We start from the raw sequence: 26,124 nt of genomic DNA on the forward strand, positions 1-26,124 counted from the left end.
TTATAAATTGTCCTAATTTATAATTCCTGTAAAATAAAAATATCTATGCATTTAATCCTCTTATAAAAAGCATATTTAGGAAATGCTGCTGTTACATCTAATGATTCATCTGGGGTGGCAAACTAAACCCTACACAGGATTTTTTTAAAGAAGCACGTAAAAGTTACGAATTATTGTCTCGGATACTGAAGTGAAAGAGTACGAGAATTACGCCAATTGTCTGTGACCTGCGGCCCTCTGCATGTCTGCCCTAAGTCTCTTCCTCTGCACTTTTATATGAGCTGGAACAGCAATCAAGTCCATCATCCCACTTTTTTTTTTGAAGGACTTCTATTTTTAGGAATGTGGCCAAAACAGACGATGTTATATTTCAGGACTGTTGATTGACAGGAATGAGTTAATTTGTTGGTATCAGTTTTTTATCAGAAAAAACAGACAATTTCAAATTTCTGAACTTTTGCACACACACACCCCCCCCCCCCCAATTTTATACAAAGATTGACTTGTTTTATAAAATTGCACGATTCTGCCCTACTTGTGCGAGCAGCACAATGTATGTGTTTGTTTGCAATTGTACAAGTGACACACATGCAGACGTGGGCCGAAACATCAGTAACACTCACAGTCACATAATAAAGTGGCACCAGCATCGCTGGCTATCTGCGGAGAAGCCGGCAGAGTCTCCAACCAGTGGCCCACGGAGTCCATGTCCCTGCAGAAGGAGACACATTGTGGTGAGGCGGGCTGGCGTGGGGCGTAACCAAGGCCTCCGGGCTCTAAGAGCGGGATCTAGGCCTGGGTTACTGGACCCGCCTTGCCTCCACCCCCATCCCAGCCTGGTCACATGGAACAGCACTGGCTATAAGCCCTTGGAGGGGGACACTGTATGTCAGCCTCACCTGGAGCTTAAACACCCTTCTGGAAGGAGTGTGTTAGTGCACAGATAAACAGTGCACTAACAGTAATGCTGGCACGTTCTCCATGCTTGGTGGGTGGGGGGGAGATAAATTATTCAGCAGCTTAGAAAATAAGTCCCCCACCCTGTTGCGATTCAAATGCCCATACTGCTCATGGACAACGACAGGCGGGCGACTGGTCTCCTTTGCAACAGGGCTCATGGGGAGTGTAAGACGCAGCCCTGGTGCTTGTATGGCACAACCGCACTGCTGGCCCCTGAGCTGTACTGTCCCCCTCTGCTTGCCTCCAGCACTCGGACGGGGCCACCTCACGCCACTCTGTCCTTTTGTGTGCAGCTGGCATCCGTCCCATGGGGAGTTCCTCCACGCCTCTGCCCCACGAGGACAGCAAGCCAGGGGGGAGAAGAGGAGCCAGAGGAGGAGAGGGAGGACAGGGAGAAGCGGGATGGAAAGAGGGGTGCCGCAGTTTCGGCAGGGCTGTCCCTATTGGTTCACCCCATTCACCCCAAAACCTGCTCGCAGGACACGGCCAAGCCCCCAAAGAAAGAAAAGAGAAACAACAAACCGACAGTAAAACAATGAAGAAGAACAACAAAAATAGTACGTTACCATTGAGGAGTTGCCTGCGAAGGGTGACGCGGCAGCACAACCTCTGAGAGTCCGGGAAGGGAGAAGTCCATCACGCAGAGCGGTCGTGTTACAGGAAAATCACAAGGAGAACAAGAGAGGGAAAAAAGAGCTCGGGGCCGATGGGCAGTGCTGGCGGTACGCGGGCGCCAAAACGGAGACGGGGGGGGGGGGAGCTGTATCATGGTGAGGAAGAGTGGCCCCGAAGAGCTACTTGTTGCACGGTTTGTGTTAGGCTTGCTGTGCAGCTAGCTGAAGCCAGAGGGTTAAAATCCAACGAGTAGTAAAAAGAAACCCTCCCTCTCCCTCCCGCACGCACAGTCACTCGCAGGGGTGGAGGAACCAGCTGTGGAAATAGCTGCACTCTTTTTGTTTTTTTTCCCCCTCTTGTGCTGAGCCCCCCCCCCCACAGCAGACGAGCGGGAGGCGGAGGGAGGCAGGGACGGGCCAGAGCAGGAACCCGGCGGGCCAGTGGAGCGGAGCCCAGGCGGGGACGCAGTGGCAGGAACAAGGCTGAGTGCGCGAGTGTGCAGCTTCCTCAGTGAGGAGCTGTGTTACCGCCGGGGAGAGAGAGAGAGAGAGAGAGAGAGAGAGAGAGAGAGAGTAAAGGAGAGGGCGGGAAAAATGCAGGAAAAGGTGGAGGGACGGGAGGCAGAAGGGGGGGACACAGAATCCGCCCCACTTGGCTGACGCAGGCGCAGTGCAGGGGCTCACGCCATTTTAACAAACTACACCTTGAGAGAAAAGTAGAGACGGAGAGAAGCAGATGAAAATGAAAAAACAAACTGAGCCAGGCTGCTGGGAGGAGATGGATAATGCACTGTGGTACTCGGCATGCAGAATTAGGAGTAGAAATAAACACCCTGACCGGTGATAGTTTGGCAGAGAGCAAGTGGATGAGGTAGGAGCCGCAGGGACAGCAGTCAGACCGGCACCGCCTCAAAGGCCCAACTGAGCGTGCGTACTTACTGCCCCCACCCCCCCCAAACTGCGATGCCAGAAACCATATTTGAACCAGTGAACTCGGCCCCTGTGTAAGAACGATCTCTGTATTCGGGCTGGAATGGGTCCATGTGCTCTTGTAGAGGCCCAGCCCACGATCCGCCGTGCCCCCCATCCTCGCGTCTCATGATATGGAATGGGAGCCGATTTCTGGGTTGCTCAGCTTTTAGTATAAATAAATAAATAAAATCACAGACACACACACACGCCAGAGTCCAAGCCCGCTGAAAGCAGACTCCACCAGCTTTCAAAACTCAGGAATAATAATGCAAAGCAGCAGAACGCCTCTGAGTGATCCACTATTTCATACCCCCCCCTGCTGGCCTCGTGCTCTCAGTGATGAGCATTTGGATTTTTCCATTTGTAGCAGATTACTGTAACACTATTGTAAAACAACTTCCTGCCTCCTCTGGCCATGATGCCAAAAACAAATAAATAAATAAATAAAAATAGAACAGTAAAGAGGCTTTGCGCTCTGTCCCAGAGCGGGGAGAGCACAAAGGATGGGAAAAGACGGAGGCTCTCCATCTGGAACAAAAAGAAAGTCTCTCGCCGTGTCAACACTAACTGACGCATTTCTCAGGCTTGTTTCAGCGAGGCTGCAGTGTGGGGAGAGACAAGGGATGGAGCTGATACACGACAAGGTGGGGAAACTTTCTTTGTGCTTCAGGACTTCTCCTCCTCCTGCGTGCAGTCTGAATATGGCTGCCACCGCCGCTGACTTGGGAGGCTTGTGCTCTGTGCCTCTCAGGCCAAGGGAGCCAGAGCTGCGCCCAAATGCTAGTGGGAGGGGGGAAGGGTTCAGGAAGGGGGGGGGTCTGTTCGCGGCCTCACGCCTCCCTCGCTCCTGCTGCCTGTCCTGCCCGAGCCGGCGACATCGGCCGGAGGTGGACGGTGCCCGGGACGCAGAAGATGGCCGGACAAGCAGAAGGAGTAAAGCGCTGTGCCTTTTTTTTTCCTTCACCCGGTTTTTGCTCCCGTTCTGTGTTTTTTTTTGTTTGGCATGGAGCAGGAGCCTCTTCCCGAGTGGAGTTGCTACGTCACATCTCGCCATGCCTCCGAACCAATTGAAAAATCAAGCGATTCGAGGAACATTATATACATTCAATCAGAGAAAAAAAACAACAACATGAAGGACACATAAGGAAGAAATCCCAGACGTCCCTGCTAGGCTTTCGTAGAAGTAGGTATTTAGAAGGTATTTATCTGCCTAACCGGTTCATTCTTCATAAACCCCGCTAGTTGTATAGTCACTAATCTGCAGCTGAAATCTATAACCTTGGCAGGGGCTGCACACTGTACATTGCAGGAAGTTCAGTTAAGGATACAGTTTTGGTTTTGGGTCTGCTGCCAACTCTCGACAGCGCGCTCCTCTGCGCAGTGCTACGCCTCCCCGGCACAGATCGAATGTGCTTTCGCAACGTTTTAACTAAGATAATTCTTTAATGGCCCTCAGACAGGAGTTCCTCTGCTTTCACACATCAAGGGATAAACTTCTAAAGTTTGCGAGTCAGTGTTACAGTGTTTCTTTCACACTAAGAAATCACTTCTTAAAAATATGCCGGACCAATTTGTACGTCAGAGAAAAAAAATTCTAATTACTTGTGTGTCTGTTAAGAACACAGGAGTACAGTAACATACAAAAATAGACTCAAGCAAAAGTAAAAAATGTAATAAAAAATAAATTGTAAAAAAATTGTAATCATAAGCACCTCAAAATGGTTAAAATATGACAAAAGTTGGAAACATCTAAACAGGATGTAAAAAAAACTAAAGGAGTACTCCAATATAAAAAAGAAATAAACTACATAAGTTAAAAATATCTAAATTGTGTTAATAAAACAAAAGAGTACTCCAGCACAATAAAAAATAAACAGCGGTCAGACACATTTAAATGTGTGTGTGTGTGTGTGTGTGTGTGTTTGTGTTTAAATTTAAAAACACAGGAGTACTCCAATATGCAAAGTAGTAACATCTAAAGGTGTGTGTATTTTCACACTCACACACACAAAACGATATCCAACAAGGCATTAGTGTAGCTTATACTACAGTAAGTTTCTGGGCATGAGCTCAGTGTGTTAGCAGGACCTTAACCCAGTCTTATGATGACGAAGAGCATGATCCTGATTGAATAATCCTGCAGCTCTTCGCTTAAGTGCTGCAAGCCCTGAAGTAAATGGTTGACTTTTGCCATGTTATCTGTAAGGGGAATCTCTCCATCGGTATAATGTCAATATTTAAATTTGTTATTCCTCAGCAAAAGTACACAATCACTTCTTTACAGTCCTACTGGCCAGTAAATTTAAGGAGCTATGGTTTATCTTAACCAAGAAAAAATGTTTTGTGCTACAGATTTCATACTTTAATAAGTAAATAAAAAATTAATCCCATAAGGGTATTAACTTTAGTATTTTTTCACATTGGAGTAGGCTTTTTCCAGATTACATTAAACAAATACTGTTTTTATAAGTAATAAATTAATTCCACAACATTTAAAACTAAATTGTATTGCAGATGTCATTATTAAGGCACTTTAAGGGCACTTACTGGAGTTAATTTGTTTGGTGATAAACAGCAGTATCTTTAATGACGCACTCTATAACTGTTTTCAGACACAATTGAGGCAACAGTCAAATATGGAAAATAAATACTACTTAATTCCTCTCCTGCGAAACAAAAAAAATGATAGTTAATCACACAGAACTCATTTTGAAGAGGAAAAATGTATAATTGCAAAATATATGTTGGTTATGCTGAGCTATTTTAAAAAATGCAGGAACAAATGAGCTTATTTAATGTAGGTGAATAAACAAGCTACATGCAACCAATGCTGAGTTTTGCGAAAATTAAAAATAGTTTAAGGTTGATTAATGTTAATCTTCAGATGTCACATGAATCCTCACAAACAAGCAGGACAATTAATATTAGCGTCGGGAAGGTTATTTTTTTGGGGGGGTGGGAATTCAGGAACAAAGACTCCCATGATTAAACTGCAAAAGGCTGTCTGCCAGTGATGATGCTGACGGCACTTTAAAATATAACCACATTAAACAAGTTACAACCTATTTAATTTCTGACATGCTGTGTAAGGGACGGTACACTACAATGTTGTTTTTTCCCCAATCTCGGGGTTCCTCTAGTACTTTTTCATTTAAAAGAATTACTGAGTTTGTTCCTGTCAATCAGATTGGAAAACAAAAATGTGTGCCTCTGATGAACACATCTTTTCAGTGTTTTAGTTTTTAGTTTTTTTAGTCTCCCTCAGGTTCTCTGGAAATTACTCTGGTGGCTTGAAAGGCCACAATTTAGTTCCCAACTCAAACTTTAAATATGAAATGGAGGCAAAGGACCTTAATGCCGACGTCCGTGTGCTTGTACTCCTACACCCTGCAGGACTTTTGGGAAAAACAAGAACTTAGGAGATGATGTTTAGGGGGGACAGATAGAGGTTGTGAGTAAGCAGAAAGAAGACGTGAGGTGTGGAAGGTGAAGATAAGGGTGGATCCATGATGAAAGACAAGGTACATAGGAGCACAGCAGGCTTAAGAATCTGTCGGCACTCAGGAGTCCTTCCCGGGGGTCACAATGGTGGTCTAATTTGCGCCCTGCACGTGTCTGAACAACTTCTCCATTACTGCCATGACCTCAGAGGTCACTCTCTATTGAGAGGGGAACAAAGGGCATGACCTCAGGGTCAAAGGGCTTGGCTGGGAGTAGGGGGGCCCTGCTGAGTGTGGCGGTGTTTTCTTTGAGGAGGTAAAGAGCACTAACACACTAACTAAAGGAGATTAGGGGCCCATCCACACTGGAGTTCTACTCAGGGTGACATAAATCACCTCCCACTAGGTGCTGAGTCAAGCGGCAGCTCCGGGGGCCAGGAGAGCAGCAAGAAAACTGATATGTATACATGATTATCTGATGTATGTGCTGTACATATACATACAGACTGTCACTGTAACCTCAGGGATGGGAGAGCAGCAAGAAAGTTGATATGTATACCTGTGTGTGTGATTATGTGGTGTATGAACTGTATACGTACATACAGATGGTGAATAACCTCAGGGAGAGGAGAGCAACGAAAACGTTATGCATACCTGTGTGTGTGATTATATGGTGCAGAGATGGGTAAAAAAAAATCAATATCTATTTTAATACAAAATATCTGCAAGTGTATCAAAATAAACTACAAACTATACACACCAAGCCAAGCATCAAAGTAAAATACAAAAATATATTTTGCATACTTCTATTCTATATCAGCCTGCTCCTTCACAAGCACACTGACTCAAATGGCCAAGCATAAGAGTAGCATTTTTTCACTGCTTATCAAGACACTACAAATGCGAAAACAAACAAAAGATCAAATATCCCAATAATATATCCTAACTACTTTCGGGAACACACAGATAATGGTAAGTCAATCGAATGAAAAACTAATACGAAAAACTAATAATAAATTCAGAAAAAATGGCTTTTTTTCTAATTTAATTAACAGCTGCTTATTTTTCTACACCACTAGATGCAAATAAACCACAAAACCACAACATTTAAAACGAAAAATGACAAACACTATTTAATGCTTCACTCAGCAACATCTTAGCCTTAAACACGAATAGGCCTGAATCGACATTTAAGTCTTGTTTCAACACAAGTCATAAACTTTTGACTCTAATGTAAACAGAACGTTACAATGGCATGTGCTGAAAATCACAGAAATAAAATGGAAATAACTTACATTATTCTTATGTAGCATGTAGGAAAAATATAATAATCGAGACAAACACGTCCTACAGCACAGGCTTTTTAATGCCACTTGTCTGAAAGGTATGAGAAAATGTCACACCACACAGTTTAGCTTTACAGAGCCACTGTCTGATAGCCACTCCAATGTCTGAATGCAGAGGAGCCCAAACAAATGTTGTCTTATGGATTATGGACGTTTCTTTCACCATCTGTGTGTCCTCTGACAAAATGGAGTTAAAAGTGACAGCAGGGGGGTCACAAAATGGAGGACAAAGCAGGACAGCATAACACAGAGACCTCCTTTTGAACCGCACGGCTGTCCCTGTGTCCATGTTGCTAGTCTTAGAAGGTATCAGACCTGGCTGTTCAACGCAGATATGGACCACAGCAACCGACTGCAATCAGATTAAATAAAGCATTTAAAAAATACACACACACACACACACGCACACACAGCTCAATGTAAAAAAATATCTGAAAGACTTCTGACACGACAAGTAAAAACCCATATAACAGTCCAAATTGTAGCATTTCAGTCCTTGTTCGGAAAGTACAGTATAATAATCATTAAGGGCAAAAATGAAAAAGGACAGTCCACCTTTACTCATCACCTCAGCTGAGTGCAGAACTGTACATAAGTGTGGTTATTCAATGACACGTAAGAGAATGGTGCAAAGGAAAATTAATTTATAATATGCTTTTAAAATGCATTAAAAATATATAATTAAAATCAGTAAATCTGTCACATTACCCGACAAAATAACCGTTTCACATAATCAACATTATAAACTCTAAATAAGACCTACTTCTGTTTTATGGGCTGTTTATGGGACCATAAAATATATTATTTAAATGGTATGCTATGCCCATTTGTTTAATTTGGAGAAAATAAGTGTTTTACCTCCCCTTTAAAAAGCGATTGACAAATGATCAGGACAGAGCGCAGCTTTTTGAATCGTGGATGAGGAATAGCCACGTTGCCTGAAATGGGGTTTCAGGAGGCTCGGGATGATAGTCACTGTGTTTTAGGAGCTGATCTAATGCTATGACAAAGCTTTTCCTTTAAATTGTGTAGCGTGGCTATGGGCAAACGGGACAACTTCTCAGCCGACTGACCTGCAGCAGATTTCACTTATTTTTTTTCCAGGTACATGTAAATGCAAAATGCTATATCTTTGCCCCAATCAAAGCAAGAAGCACAAGTAAAAATGTGAAATTGTATGTATGCATATATAATGCATGAAATAAAGTTATTCTTATTAATGGAAGAATCTGTAGGAGTCGAATTACCTAAATTAGAACTAAAACACAGCTACAAAATTTAATGAGAACTATTGACATCAGTGACTGGCGAAATATAATTTTCTAGCTTGCAGAAAGATCATATATTCAGCAGTTTGAGAAGGAACTGTGTTCTGAAAATATATAAAATTATAAGGCAAATATCTAATAGTGGTTCTAACTTGTAACTTTTACCGCATACATTTTAATCATATCTTGCAATATTAAATGCATTTAGTTAAAAAAATGAAACTAATAAAAAAATTTAAAAATCAAACCAATTTAAAGTAAGAGATCAGCGAGTATTGTTTAACAACATGTTTCTTAAGAAAGAGAGACTAATCCGAGTTGAAACAGGGCTCGTGCTAACTAACGCCGACAGACTGATTCTGGTCCCAACTTATGGAGCAGAATACACAAAAGAGATATTAAAATGTTTTGTGTCCACTATACAGTATTTTTAGAAGAGTATTAAATGTAGTTGCAACATTCTTGCATATAAAATACCTGTGAGAATAAAGTTAGAAAGCAGAAGGAATCATTGCATATTTTAGGGCTTTGCAGCTGTGGTTTATTGTGCTGCTTTAATTTGGATTTTATGTGTTCAAGGTGTATGTGCAAAATTGTGTACGTCCGTGTGTAAGAAGCTCACATGTTCATCACTTCATAAAGTGGGCAGCATTGTGTCCCATCACAAAAAATAAGAAATTAAATATATGCTCCAAAAGATGGAGAAAAAAGACTTTGAAAATGGTAGTCACTTTATTTTACTAACATAGGGCTCTCAGGGTGAACAAATTATTAATTCACATATTCAGTTCACAAATTAGGAGTAAAATATGACAAAATAATACTGTGAAATCAGGTTTTGTTTATATTCTGTCACACATGAGCTGTGCATGACCTCTCAGGATCATTAGGTTCCCATACTGCCATGGAGGAGCAAATTAAACTGTACAAATGAAATTAATAAGAATGTAAAGCAAACATTTAGCATTAAATATATTCCAAATATTAACTGAAAAATAACTCTGTTATTAAACAATCTTCAACACATTTTCCCTATAAAATATTGGACCTCAACGATTATAAACAGGCTCCTGTAACATGAAAAATAATCTAATTTAATTCTAATATCCTTTTAACCTGAAAAGCTTTTATCAAAGATGAGGATAATTTATTTCATATGCATTAATGTTTAACAGAACAATACTGAAATACCCATATGCCTTCAGTGCAAAATATGAAATTTCCATCTATATGTGAAAAACATTCATTATAATTTCCTTTTTAATATTATTAATGCCATACTGAGTAACACTTAATATTTTGTATGTCCAGCTTTTTATTTAACAACTTATTTATACAAATAAGATCTGATCTTGTGTCTATAAGTAAACAAATACTTATATACATGATAGGAACATATTTCGCTGTATAAAAAACCTATTAAAATTTCATGAATTATCATTTTTAAATTATTTACTAGGAACAAAAAGAATAAAGAACAGAACTGAAAGAGTATTTTAATCAAGAGGAAAAAAGTTAATGAATTAATAATTTTCCATACATGCTCTGAATCAAAATCACAAATCTTAAGTTATTTAAACTGACAAATAATGAAAAACTAAAAACTTAAGGGTTTTGCTATGAAACTTTAATGTAGGCAAAAAATGCCCATCAGAAAAAATATGTATAAGGTTAATGGTATTTTTTGGTGTGGTTGAGCATGGAGATCATACAACAAATAAAAGCATTTAAAAAATACCTTTAAATAAAATATAATACTTATCTGCCCAGGGCTTGCTTGTCTGCGCAAATACTCAGTACTTGTCACTGATTTATGAATACTGAATTCTCCCCTTTGGTTAATGAGTTTCTACAAATACAATTAAATTAAAGATGGAAAACTTAAAATTATAACAAAAGATGACATATAGAATAAACATGCAAAATAAAGTTATGAATAAATGCTTTTAATATTTTTAACTCACACAAAGCTATCCTGTAGCAAAAGTACTTGGAATAATAATAATTATTATTTTTACTGTTATTATTACTACTACTATTGCTACTACAACTATTATTATCATTATTAACATGGCATGAATGAGGGCACCAGACAGACATATCACTCTGCTCCCGTTCAGTCCCGCCCCTGTCAGAGAACTCACCTCGGCAGTAACCCGGCAGGATCTCAGTCCACACCAGTTCTGACCCAGGTGTATGGTACTGTGCTCATCCAAAGTGTGCCTAACTGGTGCTTTATTCTCTGCCTGGCATCCTGAAGCTGGTGGATATAATGGCCCAGGCGTTGAGCTGAGCAATAACTGCTCGCAAAAAAATGAAACGGTCTCTTTACATGCAACATGGACGGCCCGCGTCTCCCTGTTTCTCCAGGTGGCTGCTGAAAACATGCCATCTTCAAATTCTTACGAAGCGGACATTCAACCCAAAGCACACGGCTATCGATACCTGGGCCATATCAGGGATGGGCTATTGAAATGGGCTTCCAGCTGAAAACCCTGTATTTTTTTTAAATGTGCATATTAACCCAGGGTATTGTGTTTGCAGCAGGCAATCAAATCCAATTCCTGGATAATGCACACAATTCTAAGAAAAGATGATGATGATGATGATGATGATGATGATAATAAGAATAATAATACTGATCATGCAGTTACTTCAGTACAAAACACGCTGTCCCTTTATGGTCCATCCAGTGTGGAAAAAAATTAACTGCAGACTTCATACACCAGAATATTTTAAGAAGAAATGTTTGATAGCATATAAAAGAGGCACGAAAACAATAGAACTAACCATATATACCAAAATGATATCCCAATATATATTCAAGTACATATGCCTTCATTGGTCAGATATCGGCAGATATCTCCTAAAATAATATAAACATTCAGACTTCCTTCTAGAGCCTCAAGGTCTTAGAGACGTGAGTGTGCGTATCCTGCCTGTCTGCTCATGTGTTCTCTGCACTAGCAGCAGACCCTGAGAGAGGCATGCTGGTGTTTCACAATCTCGCGTTTCAGCGAGGGCGTCAGGGCCTTGGCCCAGGCAGGCAAGGGCCAGAGTGTTCCTCCGTCCGAGCCCTGCGCTGCCTGCCACGCCCTTCTTGTTTCTGTTGCCTATGCTTATGGAACTAGGCAAAAAGGCACAGGGCAATAGCCGGAGTGGAGGCAATGAGACACAGAGTACTGGAGACAACAGAAGCCATTAGATACAGAGCACTGAGGAAAGTGGAGGCAGCGAGACACACAAAACCAGGGAGAACAGAGGCAGTGAGACACATAGAACCAGAGATAGTAAAGGCAATGAGACACACAGAACCTGGGGAAAAGAAGCAGAGAGACACACAGAATCAGGAAGCATAGAGGCAGAGAGGCACACACAACCAGGGTTTAGTGTAAGATATTTTCCTGGGCACCTGCAGCCTGAACATGGGCGGTCATTTTGCCTGTCCCATGAGGACACAAAAGAGGGATGGAAAAAGACAATACTAAAGAATCACTAAAGAAAACCTGTTTCTCCTTTATAGGAAGATATTTTTAGAGCCTAGTTTCCAGCATGCATTTAGGGGGATGTGGGGGGTGCAGAGAGCACTAACGATGCCACCGGTGCAGAGTGGGTAAAGGCCCAAACACCAGGGGCAATGTGCTCACAGCCGGCCCACAACAAAAGGCCCCTCTATCTCCTGATAAGGAGGCTGCGCAACAGAGATTCACATGGCACAGCTAGGGACTCACGGCCGGATCAGTAAATTTGCCGGGAACCAAAGAACATACGGTATACTGACAAACAAGCATACATGAAACAACAGAAGATACAGAATACTGACACATAAATATCCTCCTGAGACCCCACCCATTCATTTATGTCCATTGCAGTGGACATTTTGTTTTTGCATATATCTTTTCACTGATGTAAAAAAACATATTTATTCCTGTTGTACACTAAAGAGGACATGCTGTGAAATTAAAAATAAAAATAAATTTGAAAAAAAATCTAAATTGTAAGATGTCTTATTTCCTCCAAAGACAAATAACCTAAAATTGAAGGACACTTTTTTCCTTGGGTCTCAGGAGGATATACTGAAAAGTACAGAAGATAAAGTAAACCGGCACAAACATACAGGAATCTAAAGGATATATGGTATATTGACACATAGAGGAACCTACAGAAGATACGGTATACTAACATAACTATACAGGGAACTACAGGATATACGGTATGCTGACATACAGGAAACTGCAGAGGATACAGTACACTGACACAAGCATGCAGGGAACTACAGGACATGCAGTATACTAGCATATAATGGCAACTGATGTCGACAATGCGACTGGATCATTGTTTTGAGCCTTAGTGTAGTCTTTGACATGGTTGACCATTCTGCTATTACCGAGACCTGATTTTGATCTTGGGTTGTGAGGAAAGGTGTTGAAGTGGCTTAAATCCTATTTGACTAATCGATATCAATATGCTCATGTGTCCAATAACTGCACTCTGTCATCAAAATCACTGGTCAAATCTGGAGTCCTACAAGGATCAGTTATTGGTCCAATATTGTTCTCTCTTCATGCTCCCATTAAGCAAACATAATGTAAACATGAGCAAACAAAATGTTAATTATCACTCCTATGCCGACGACACCCAAATATACATTTCAGCTAGGACTAATGACACCTTATCTATTGTCACTTTAGTCAATTGCTTTAATGAAGTTAAGAATTGGATGTGTGAAACTTTTCGTCACTCAATGAGGAGAAAACCAAGGTTCTGCTATTGACAAAATCCGTGGATAGGTCGGCCAAACTCTCCACATTCTGCTCTGAGGGGCTGAACTTAGGTACCACTTTAAATACGGGCCTCTGGTTCAAATTGCATGTGGACCCAGTATCGAAGTTGTGCTTCCAATAGCCAGGTAACATTGCCAAACTATGTTTTCTCATTATTCAAGACACTGACAAACTAATATATGCTTTTGTATACAGTTGGTTAGACTACAGTCATGCATCATTTAATGACAGGGATACATTCTGAGGAATGCATTGTTAGGTGATTTTGTCAATGGGCAAACATCACAGAGTGTACTTGCACAAACCTAGATTGTATAGTCCACTACACACCTAGGCTACAGTAACCATTTTTTTGTAAGTAGAAAGCTTACACTTTAAAATAACAAAAAGTAGTAAATACATGAATAAATACATAAACCAGTTAAACCAGTAACATAGTTATTATAATTATGAATCATTATGTACTGAATATAATTGTATGTGCTATACTTTTATGTGACTGGCAGAGCAGTAGGTTTTCTTTACACTGGCATCGCCACAAACACGCGAGTTGTGCTACAATGTTACGACAGCTGCAATATCACTAGATGGCAGGAATTTATCAGTTCTATTACAGTATAATCTTATGGGGCCACCGTCACATATTTCGATCCATCATTGACTAAAGCTTTGTTATGTGGCAAATGACTGAACTATAATGTCCCATTATCTGGGAGTACACATCACACATTACACATCACACATTAAGCACCTTACAGCACATTCAAAATGTAGCAACTGGAATTGTCACCAGGAGCAGGAAGTTTGAACACATAACCCCTGCTCCTTACTTCCTTACACTGGCTTCCTGTAAAGTTCAAGAATGACTTCATATATACATATATACTTCATATAAGTCACTTAAAGCTCTAGCACCTGCCTACCTCAGGGAACTAATTCAAGTTTACAAGCTGCATCATCCACTCTCATCACAGACTGCAGGATTCCTTTCCACATATAAAGTAACAGTTATCAATAAAGCCTTCTGCTACAGAGCCCCTATATTGTGGAATGGTTTGCCAGCTCATGATCAGAAAGCTGAATTGGTCTCAGTCTTTAAATCTCAACTAAAGTCCTATTACTTCAGTTTAGCCAACCCTCAACTTAACACATAACATATTGTAACTATGGCTGCTGATGCTGCGGTACATGCCATTTTCGTCAAGAGCACTTGTCCATTAATGTGTCTGTGCATGTTCTGACCACCCATGTTCTCTGTCTTTCTTCCCACATGTCTGGATGGTGCCCAAGTTTTTGGTTCCTCTCCTCTGATGTCATATGATATACTGACATATAAATGCTTAAAAAAATACAGGACATTTGGTACACTGACACATGAATGTAATGATAACCCAACATTGATTCACGCACACGTGTCCAAATTGGTTAGCAAAATATTCCCAAAGTAACAGTATTTTCATGTCGGCAGTATCTGAAAGTCACATGATGAATTTGTTTTTCCTACTTTTTGACTTCATAGCCAATAAACCTAATTTTTCATTTTGCAGTGAAAAGGTGCTTCAGAAAATAAACATGTTTTAAATGTTTTTTTTTAGATATTGTCATTTTAAAATCTATATAAATGTAAATGTGATTAAAGAAGAATAGCAACAGGATAAAATTAAATTTTAGATGCTGCTCACTGGTGAGTTGTGCTATTTTTAGAACAGGTCGACGGGCGACTCATGGGGTCCTTGGGGGCATCCTGGTGCCTGCGGGCACCATGTTGGTGACCCCTGGACTAAATGGTAGGAGCAAAGGAGCAGAATAAGAGAAGGGCTGGAGAAAGACAATGAGGGGCGGGGTATACCGGGGTGGAGTGTGCCAAGGGAGGGTGTAGAGGGGGGGTGTGCTAGGGGAGGGGCAGGGCATGTCAAGGGAGGGGACAGAAGGGGACAGAGTGGGGGGGTGCAGGGGTTGGTGTTTGCCAGGGGGTGGAGAAAGAGTGGGGATGGGGGGGGGGCATGCTGGGGCAGAGTGTGCCATGGGAGGGGGTGGAGGGAGAGAGCAGCAGAGTGAAAGGACAGGTTTAATGCATAATGCCTGACTTGACAATCATAGGAGATGAAGAGGGGTGAGAAGAGAGGATAAGAAAGCTGTGGTGGCTCATCACGTATTTTCAGCCTGTCTGAGCTGACCTCTGACCTGGTGCGACTGGGAAACGTGCAAATTTGCTGACTTGGACAGAGTAAACAATGAGAGTTATTGAACTGAGCCTGATTTTAGCAATGGAGCTGTGATTATAAGACCTGGGAGTGTCTGGGGATCCTTCCTTAAGTGAGGCTGGCAGGAGGCTACAGATCTACTTTCTGACTGCTTATTATTCAGGTCAGGTTCACAAGGTGCAGTTACACTGTATCAGTGAAACCTGTAAGTTAACATTGGACTAACAATCCGCCTCAAAGTTATAGAAGCCCAGAGCAGGCAGGTCGAAGTCACCCCATTCCAGGGCAACCATGATGAGGCAGACTCATGAGCCTGGGCTTTGGGGGGGAGCATTTACTGCATAAATTTGCCTTTGATATACCATGCTGTGTCTGTCAGCGACCAGTCTGAGACATTTACACAACAGCAGCATACTACTTTGGTTATGAGAAATGGAGGGCTCCAGGCTGTCGGTGGGAGCGCCAGTGTTCTGCGTGACGATGTTTCTGACTTACAGGCTCCTCTCTTGCTCCAGTGACATCAGCTGGGCCCAGTACCCCCAGGCCCGAGGTGCCCAGTCCACTTGAACATCATGGTGGTCATCCCTTGCAGAGCTGGTAATTCTGAACCTGTCTCTATTTCATGCTCCTTTGCTTCCCTGAGGTAGACTAACCACAAAACAGAAAATGCAGAGTGGCTGCTTATGGTCACATGGGAGTGAGGGCCAGGCTTTCCTTGCTGGAGATTAGGCAGAATTACCGTGATCTACATGAAGTATGCGATGAAGCTCTGAAGGACTGAGGCCTCCTTCACAAGGGGTGAAGATATTTTTCGGCACATAATGTTTCCATTGTAGTTGATTTACAAAAAAAGTAGACAATAAAAGTAGATTACTGTATTAAATACTATATAAATAATATTAGCCTAGACAGCTATATGTTGTATAATCAGTGGTATGAACGGCAGCTCTTTTAAATGAGTGAAAAATAAAGAGAGCTGAAGTCTGAATTATTGCAAAATGTGTTGTTCAGTTGTTTTATTCACACAGAATCCAAAAGGCTTTTTACGAGGAAGTCACAACCTGATTAATTTATTTTTCCCATTCAATTGGCGATCAGCTCTCTGTAATATGGTTTGGAGAGTCACTGCTGCCAGTGTGGTGTTGTGATGGACACTGTGGCAGACGAGAGGCCCAAGGAGCGGGCAGGGGGACCACCGCTTCATTTTTGAGGTCAGAGCCCTCGCTAGGCAATGGCAGCTTCTAGAACCTACTGGTGAGACGGCCTCAGGGGGAAGCATACTGCCAGAGCAAGGGGAACAGGAAGAGAGAGTGATGACTTCCTCTATGGCGGCCAATAAGAGCAGGCCTCAGCAGTGCTGTCATGTTATTTGATTCAGAGAGCCTAAAAGAACAGAAATATGTAAACAGCAAGTGCAGTAAGTTTATTATGTAAGACCGTAATGTTTTGTGGTTATGGTCATGGTTTTAACATTCTACTTTTAATCTATTCAACCATTTTCTAACAGTTAATCCTGATCAGTGTCATAGAGCTGAGCAGTAATGCACAAAAATAGTATCCTTCTTTGGGCTATTAAGGTACATGTATCTGTTGTGTACCATCTAGTACATAATTTTTAGTTTGGCATGCACAATGAAACAAATGAATACATTTATCGACATGAGTGGAACCTAAATTCACAAGTAGATCTTCAAAAATGAAAACATGTTAATTGTGGCTGTGAGTTTGTTACGGCTAGTGCTTGTTACAGTCACTCGTAATCGACAGTTTGGGAAGATACTGGTTTCCAAATTACATTAATTACACCAGGAATGGAGACCAAGACTGTCTGTCAGTTCTGTTATACCGAACTCGGGAAATATTGCTGGAAACAGATCCAACATGCTAATTCATTTGAGACAACAACATCTGAGTGTTTGTACAACCAGAGCAAGGCAGAAACAGCCTCTGCAAGTTAGACTCCCCATGGCATTTAAGGCGCTTTTTCCAGGAAACTCCGACCAGGCTAAAAAAACAATTATGGCTACAGCGGTGTTTATTGTTACAGATATGCATCCACAATTGGCAGTAGAGAATATGGGGTTTAGATGGGGTTTAGCTCATTATGATTGTTATAATGTTATATTTTTGATTTTTAAATTTTACAATTTAATGACAGGGATACGTTCTGAGAAATGCTTTTTTACAAAGTGTTACTCAGACACTTTGACAGATGCATTGCCTTTGGTTTAGAACCGTTCCTAAACTGTCTGCAGTCTTAATAATAATTAATTTCAAACCAAATTCTGTTTTCCCCGCTGTACCAAAATTGCACCAGACCTAGGACCCAAAACCAAGATTTGTACCAAACCATGAAATTTGCGCATCATTACACCCCTGATCCTTCTATCTCTCTTCATAACTGCTCACCCAAAACAGGCTCTTACAGGGACAGGACACCCAGGATGCAATGGCAGTTAATTGCAGGACACACACACATTTAGTGACAAAGATTCACCCCTGTGTGTTTCAGCCTGGGAGGAGACCTGTAAAACCATAGCTGGGATGGCAGAGCTATGGGCTGGGTGGGCTGGGGGGGAATGGGGGGGGTTGGCTCAAAGAAACGGACCTCGAAGTGTTTCAGCTGCCTTCCCATCCCCCCTTTTTTTTCCTCACACAGAAGAGAATGGAAAATGCTGGAGTGGTCCAACAAGCCGAGAGCACTTTCCCCTCTGTAATGTGCTTCCTCGTCCAGCAGCTCTGCATCATGGAAAATGGCTCTTTGGCTTAGAACTTTGCAGAGGTGCCCGTGCCTGAAACGACATCGTCCCATCCATGTCCAGTGCAGGACGGTCCTTCCAAGTCCCCAGAAACATGTCTGTTTGAGTTCCTAAACTGAAATAGCTCTCGGGATCGGATTTACGCACGGCTCCCGTGTTCCCACCCGGCCACAAAGCTAGGACCGAGCGCCTGCCACTGGCGGCAAGGCCCCAAGAGTAAGATCCGTCAGCCATCTTCCTGGCCTGATGCCCCCAATGCAGAAAGAGCCTTTCTAGACTGGCGCTGTATCAGGGAAAACTCCTGAGCTGTTTCGTCTCTGCCAGGAGCCATTTACTGTCTGACATGGGCAATGGTCTATAGTCGGATAATTATTATGAAATCGGATGTTTTATTATTTTTGTTGTGGATGTTGACAATAGAAAGGGAGCTGGACTTAATGTCAGTGGGGCAGATTTGGATACTACCTCTGAGTGCACGTTTCCCGGCTGGACCATATCCCGGTCACACTGAAAGCCTGAGCTTAATACAGCAGGCCAGCCGAGTGTCACGTTGCAGACTCACTACCTTGAGCCCCGCCGTTTCTCCCTGCTGGGACTCTGCTGTGTGTCTCTACACAAATTAGCGTTTTTCAAGCCTTGCATCCAGTGGTATCGGAAGGAGTTTGACATTGGGGGACCCCCCCCCGTCCCACCTATTTCCGACACCCCTACTGGTATCTCTATGGTACTTGAGTAACTCTTTCGAGTCTAGTGCATGGTACTCATGTGGCTCCCTCTAAACGCTGCTCAAGCACTGTGACCTGTGGGAGGTGCTATATCAGATCAGTTCCCAGGGTCTCATCGGCCTGACTTCTGCTGCAGGGGAAGCCCGTTCAGCCTGGCTGCCGCTCACACTCTTCGTCGGCTCACGTGCTACAGGCACGTAACATCTGGGTAACATCTGAACCAGGTTGCACTGCCAGGGGCACAGGGAGTGGCGACACCGGCATCAGGAGAATGCATGCCTCGAGCAGGAGCAAGAGGAGCAGACGGGGCTCCTGACTCAGGTCCATGGGCAGAGGGCAACCCCCTTCTTTATTAAAATTTCAGGACATTTATTAAACCCAAGACACAACATGGCAGCAGCACTGCACACCTTCCAGCACCCTGACACCAGACTGTCACGTGATCCCATTATCTAAAAATATATTTACAGTGTGTTTGCTCTGTTTAGTACCATACAATGGATCTCATTATCATTTAACTTACTATAACATTAATTTCTCTCTGTGTGCAACCAGTTTTTTAAATATAAAGCTTTCTGCAAAGTAGCCTGCCTATCTCCATCTACTTTAATGTACTACATGTCCTGAATACATACCCAGGAGAGATATCATTGCTATACCAGTCCATCAAAAGACATAGATCCACACACACTCACCACTGGTAAATCATACCATTCAGCCAGTGTGCCTTTGAACTGCAAGAAGAAACCAGAGCACCAAGAGGAACTGCCCACCAACATCGGGAGAACATGCAAACTCCACACGCAGGAATCAAACCCATAACCCGTGAAGTGTGGAAAGAGAGTGATATTCCAGTGAGCCTATCTGCCAATTTTTTTAATAAATAATAAATGAGTTGAACATTCAGAAAAATCTAAAAGATATTTAGTAATGTGCTTCCCAGAGACAACTTAAAAAAAATTAAAATAAAAAAACAATATGCACTATGTTTGAGAATTTAGGGCAGGGGTAGGCAATCTTATCCACGAAGGGCCGGTGTATATGCAGGTTTTTGGGATAACCTTTAGGTCAGCAGTTTAAGCCCAGGTGTGAAGACTCTTCAGCCACTCAGTCCTCTAATTAGTGACCTAATTAGGGAGTTGCTGTGAAAACCTGCATACACACCGGCCCTTTGCGGATAAGATTGCCCACCCTTGATTTAGGGGTTCTGAGACACTGCAGAGAGATGTTCCCATCATGCCTTGCGATCTCCCTTTTTGCAAAGTTTGGGAAATACTAACAAATTTGCAAGAATCTGTAAAGCACCTCTGAAACCTGACACACCTTTCGTGACTTTGAAGTCTGACCTCCAATTTGTATGAAATGTTTAACTTTGTGCCACCATGGTGCTTTCAGCAGGCACGTACTAAGGTTTATTTTCCCTAAAAGGGCAACCCAGACGACCTGCTCTCATTCACGCATAGATTAATTAATCTAAATGAGATGCTCTGTGTTGATAAACGCAACTTTCTCCTGCCGGCCCCATTCCCACCAGCAGTAGGTCCAAGTAGCTACTGGATCAGCAGGTAAACTTCATCCATTTTCATCATCCATCCTCCTATCCAGTTCAAGGCTACTGTGAGTCAACCCTGGAAAACAATGGGCTGGAGTCAGGTAAACCACACAGCTTAGGAATGTGGAGAAAACCAATGTACAAGAGGAAAGTCCACACATAAACTCCAGACACAGAAAACAGGGATGGGATTCGAACCCACAATGCTGGAGGTAGCCATAGTGTTATTCACTGAATCTCATCTCTCAGTACTGACACTCCTCACTTAATGACATACCTGTTTAAAGACCACCCGGACTTACGATTAGCTCTCCGACCAATCGATATTGTCTGCTGCATGAGAACTTTGGACATGGACACAGCAGTGCGGCAACTCAGTGTCAAGAAATTATGCAAATTAAAAATTAAAGTTATCAAGTTGGTGTTTTCTTTCTAAATAAAAATGATTACCTGTATTTGCAGTATGCAGTATGCAAACCTCAGTACAGCTGATATCTTCTATTCTGTTTATTACAGTATACAGTACACTACTGCATAAACATTTATAAACAAACTAAAAATTATATAAATGGGGTAAAGGTGCTACTGCATAAACAATTTGAATAAAAAGCTGTTAGGGCCAGCTGTGTTTCCTCCGGGTACTCCGGTTTCCCCCCACAGTCCAAAGGCATGCTGAGGCTAATTGGCGTTGCTAAATTGCCCTTAGGTGTGCATGTGTGAGTGACTGGTGTGTGAGTGTGCCCTGCAATGGGCTGGCCCCCCGTCCAGGGTTGTTCCCTGCCTCGTGCCCGTTGCTTCCGGGATAGGCTCCGGACCCCCCGCGACCCAGTAGGGTAAGCGGGTTGGACAATGGATGGATGGATGGATAGGGCCAGCTGTTTCAAACTGTTAGGGCCGGTGATACTATGCTACCAAGAATGACAGTACAGCTACCAGGAAATGACGTCACAGGAAACCCAACCATGACAGCAAACGCTGAAGCAAATGCAATTATGAATGCAGCTTGTAGGGCTACACAGTCTACCATGCTTTCTAGATGTGCTAGACAACCTCTTTTCAGAGGAAGAGGCAAAACTGGCAGGGGAGATGTTATGGAGAGCAACTAATTAACAGAACATAAGTAGTGCCTGGCCTTTTAAGAGAGCCGACTCAATAAAGTACAGCAAAACAGGAAAGTTAAGCAACCAAAAGACTACGTAATACCAACTTCCCAAGGCAGCAACGTGTCACAGTTGGAGCCAATTGCCTTTCCTTTCATTTCAAATCTGACTCCCTCCAGCATTGAGTCCAGCTGGTTTTAAACCATCTTTAATCAGGTCCCCCAGCTAGACCCAGCTGGGCAACATTATCGTGGACACATGAACAGAAACTCAAGCAGGAATGTGCTCCATTGTCCAGCAACCTTTCTATTGTCAACAGCCACAACAATAATGATAAAATATTCTATTCATTTCAAAATAATACTAATAATAATTATCCCACTAGCCCATTGCCCATGTGTGACTAAGAACAAGGTTCATCCATTCTAGAAGAATCCGGGTTGCTCATGCACATACAGTATATAAGCTTCTGTACTAGAGCAGCTGGATATCACACCAAGAACTGTAATGAAGGCACCGTGGCCAGCAGAACAACAATCTCAGCAAAAGGACCAGTCCAGAATTTCATAAGGCCAGGCGATGTCTGAGACATCACCACAGAATCAATATCTGCGTGAACTCTCTCCCATTCTGCCACGGGCCAAAGAAAAACTGTAAAATTTAAATGGATCTGAAGCGTCAGACTTGTATCCCCTCTCCATACACCATCAAGGAAGGACTTTGTCTAAGAGGTCATACCACAAATAGCAACATAAATATGGGAAACAAACCAAGGATGGTTTGGGATCAGTAGGACAGACTAAAGGCATAAATGGAAAGGAACTAGATGAATTTTATTTTAGTTTAGCTGTATCTATATAATTGTATTTAAAATTGTGAACAGAAAATGTTTTGGGAGTATTAAATTGTAATGTCAAGGGAAACAGTATTTAAATGATCTTCATCCTCAGATGTCAAAAAAGCTTTGTCATGCTTGACATGTGACCCTGACCCCAAACAATATTGGCGATCTGAAAATTAGAGGGCTTTACAGCCTGAAAACAGGGTTGATGTAACTGAAAGAGTTAGGACTGTATTCGGCCTCTAAGTGTGTGGTAAATGGCGAGGAGAAATTGATCAGAGAGCACAACGAGAGTTTGAGAAAAGTAAACATGGAAGAAGTCATTCTGGCCGCTCTTTATATGCTGCTGTAAGGGTACATTGCCAGTGGACTGAAATAAAGTTTAATGGGCGATTCAAGCAATTGCATGTCCACCACCTCTACGGATCATTTGAGGACAAAATACCCCTTAGGGAGTTACTGGGAAAACATGGTTTCACCCGATCTTAGCTCACACATGAAGAAAACTGATCTAGAAATGCTACACTGGGAGACAGTGAGGATACTCAACTGGGGAGAGATCGTTTGCATGCAGCTAAACGTCTGAGTGCCATTTCCCTTGTACCACAGCCCTGAGCCAGGATTGAGTGTTCGACAACTATGGCTAATGACAACAGCCACAGTTCGAAAGAAAAAATTAAATATTAGCAGTCCAAGTCAAGCTGAGAGGGAAGGAATCTCGTCAAAAGGAAGAAGTACAGTGGTACCTCGGTTCTCGAACTTAATCCGTTCCGGACTCCGGATCGAATCCTAAAAAGTTCGAGTTCTGATCGAATTTTTTCCATAAGAAATAATGGAAAACCTATTAATTGGTTCCCGGCCCCCCAAAATTACACCTAAATGTTTTTTTTTTTTTTTAGCAATTTAAACACAAAATGAACAGGATAAAACAAGAGCATTTTTTTCTTAATGGCTTCCAAAACGATAAAGATCTTGTCCCAACATTACCCCTGTCCTGCCCCCATCGACCGCTCCTTCCGTGTGCCACGCCTCCTCGTTAACCTCGTGTGGGATCCCCATGTGATCAGCTGTTTCTAATAGTACATGTAAGTTAGTGGTTTATTTATTGTTAGTTACTGTAATGTTGCGCTGCTTTATTTGGTTAATCGTCCAGTCTGTGAAGAAGGCATGCAAGTAAGAATTGCATTGTAGTATGACTCATTTCCTGGCGCGTACAATTTATATTAGGGTTCACAGTTCAACTTCTGATATTCAGATCGAGTTCTAGGTCAAAGCCTTGGTTCGACTTTCAAGAAATTCGAGTTCTAGTGAGTTCGAGAACCGAGGTACCACTGTACATGTTTTCTGCACTGAAAACACTCCTTCGTTGTTCAGTCATTTTAGAATGGTGCTTGCCACACTCAATGCGGCTTCCTGGTTAATATAAATCAGGAAGGGAACCATTCCAACCACATTTTCGAAGGTTTTAAGAAGTGTTTCTGTTTTGAAACATTTTGGAGGAAAATTTCTGCCGCAAAGGATGAAAGCGCTTCTTCCCGAGTATGGATGTGGAAATATGAGTCAAAATGGCGCAAAAAAGGATTCACTAAATACATAAAAAAGAGTAATGGTAACAGCCGGTCAATACTTTGCAAAAACTGAACAGGAACTCTGTCAGCACCTGGAGATTTAGAGCCCTAGAATGATGTCATAGATTACTCCCCCCCCCCCACCCCCCCAACCCTGGTGGGAAGAAAACGACAACCTCAGAGACCCCCATGCAATTCCAGAAGTGTGGTAGGACAATTGAGCAGATTTTGTCCCTGAGGACTTGTTAAAATCCAACAAAGCATACAAAGAGTCAAGCAGAAAAAAGAACCTTTGCTGACTGGTGGTCAAATGGTCCTGGGGGAGGTGTTTCGTTTTAGTGATTAGTAGGAAATTTCGGCTTGTCAAACCTGATGGGATCCAATTGCACCAGCCTTGTTACCACACTTAATTAAGAACAAATTTACCTGTTCCAAATATTCGGTGGCATATGAGGTGACTCTGCTCAGTCTCTTCTGAGCAACAGTGTAACAAATCACTTTTTACTTTTCAATGCTTTGCTTCTTTATTTATTAAAACAAACACTGGATGTCACACTTGAAAAACTCATCTTTGTTGGACAAAAAAGTTGTGCGGAATAAGTGAGATTACAACCAGACGTTGCATATTTTTTAGATCCAAATGACACTTAGTTTCTTATAAGAAAATGCCAGGTTTGTTCTTTTGTATTGTATTTTTATCAGTGTTTTATCTGGTATAAATAAAATGGGGAGAAACCAGAGTTCTTAGCACAGTCTTTCCGTTCCTCTGGGAAAGACCGCTGCACTACCTCATACCCAAGATAAGAACAGGGCTTAACCACCTCAATCCAACAGTAACCAGCCTCTCAAGAGGAGGCCATTAAGCCAACAAGCATGATTGGAAACCATAAGGAAGTTATATTTACAGGTCTCTGCCAAAGACCAATGAAATGTGATCTTTTGGTGAAAAATATTGATGGGACAGAAGAATGAAAAAAAGAAATAAATCTCACACACAAACAGAGGCCATGTCTGCAAGAATCCCACAGATTTACAGTTGATGAAGAAAGAAGAGAATGTATTTTATTGGGAGATCTATCAAGAAGTAAATGCATCCCCTCATAATTAGACAGTGATCAGAGACATCTGGGATGGGGGGCGGGGAAATCAGAGGAAACAAGCCAGATTTCCCAGAAAGTGATAACCCTGGAATCTTCAAGATGCAGCATAATAATATGTTCAGCGTTCTCCAATAACCACATGATGATGATCATCAGAAGGAGCTGGAAGCCCGTAGCCCAAAGACAAAGAGGTCATGGCATGTGAATGGCAGGCTGGCTTCTTAACTGTGCGTGTGTATGTGTATGCTTTTCTGCTTGCAATTAGGATTCACATCTACTGTACACTACAATAAAATATGCCAAAGGCAATTCTCACTGCGGAAGCGATGAAATGACTCAGTCATTACATTGTAGTGGAATATATTCCATCCCAGTAGGACACATTTATAATGAAACACAGAATTCTGGGATACACAGGGAGCCATTTCATAGATGGAGCAAATGAATGAGAAGAAATGGGCCAGCCATGTGTTTGGGTGACAGGATGTGTGCCCAGGGTAGCCCCTGAATCACTGTCACCTCAGATGCCTACCCTCCACCTTTGAAACAAGGGGAGTGTGTCATGCCTGTGGCTTTCACTAAGATAAAAATAAACATTTCACATTTAACATTTAAACATTTATTACCTTCATGGAAGCAGAGGGCAGCAGAGCACCTGGCAGGACTGGAGGAAAGGGGCGGAAATGGCATGGGTTTTTCAAGCGTCGGGAAGTTTGGAGGATGATTCCATGATTCTCTTTACAGCGCAACCTGGACTCCCCAAGAAATGCTCCATGTGGTCTAAGCTCCCTCACTCCTGACCACCCCTGTGGACACCACTGAGCCCAAAACCAGGCCTTCACAGAACTTATACCTACTGAGCCTGTGCCCTGGATGTGATGCAGACAAAAA

The 26,124-nt window shown here is 42.3% G+C and overlaps 1 protein-coding gene and 1 long non-coding RNA gene across 4 annotated transcripts in view; one reads left to right on the forward strand and one right to left on the reverse strand.

The window, feature by feature from the left end:
* LOC111858590 (peroxisome proliferator-activated receptor alpha-like) overlaps positions 1–26,124 on the reverse strand; it is a 111,340-nt gene that overhangs the window by 48,318 nt on the left and 36,898 nt on the right. Inside the window, exons 1-2 of one of the 2 annotated variants that reach the window (XM_023840489.2) lie at positions 1,527–2,512; positions 624–712 (exon numbers count right to left, since the gene is read on the reverse strand). The exons of the other annotated variant lie outside the window; for it this stretch is intronic. The gene's annotated coding sequence lies outside the window, so the exon portion shown is untranslated. Of the gene's footprint in view, positions 1–623; positions 713–1,526; positions 2,513–26,124 lie in introns of those variants that run through there. 2 annotated transcript variants of the gene reach the window in all.
* Positions 2,656–25,552, forward strand: LOC111858591 (uncharacterized). 2 transcript variants are annotated; one of them, XR_002841621.2, is made up of 4 exons: positions 2,656–3,744; positions 16,086–16,185; positions 16,687–16,799; positions 18,248–25,552. It is a non-coding gene; the product is annotated as an uncharacterized lncRNA (long non-coding RNA). The 2 variants fall into 2 exon arrangements; XR_002841620.2 differs by lacking the exon at positions 16,687–16,799.

The sequence above is a fragment of the Paramormyrops kingsleyae genome, chromosome 3 (genome assembly GCF_048594095.1).
Source record: "Paramormyrops kingsleyae isolate MSU_618 chromosome 3, PKINGS_0.4, whole genome shotgun sequence".
Classification (NCBI taxonomy): Eukaryota; Metazoa; Chordata; class Actinopteri; order Osteoglossiformes; family Mormyridae; genus Paramormyrops; species Paramormyrops kingsleyae.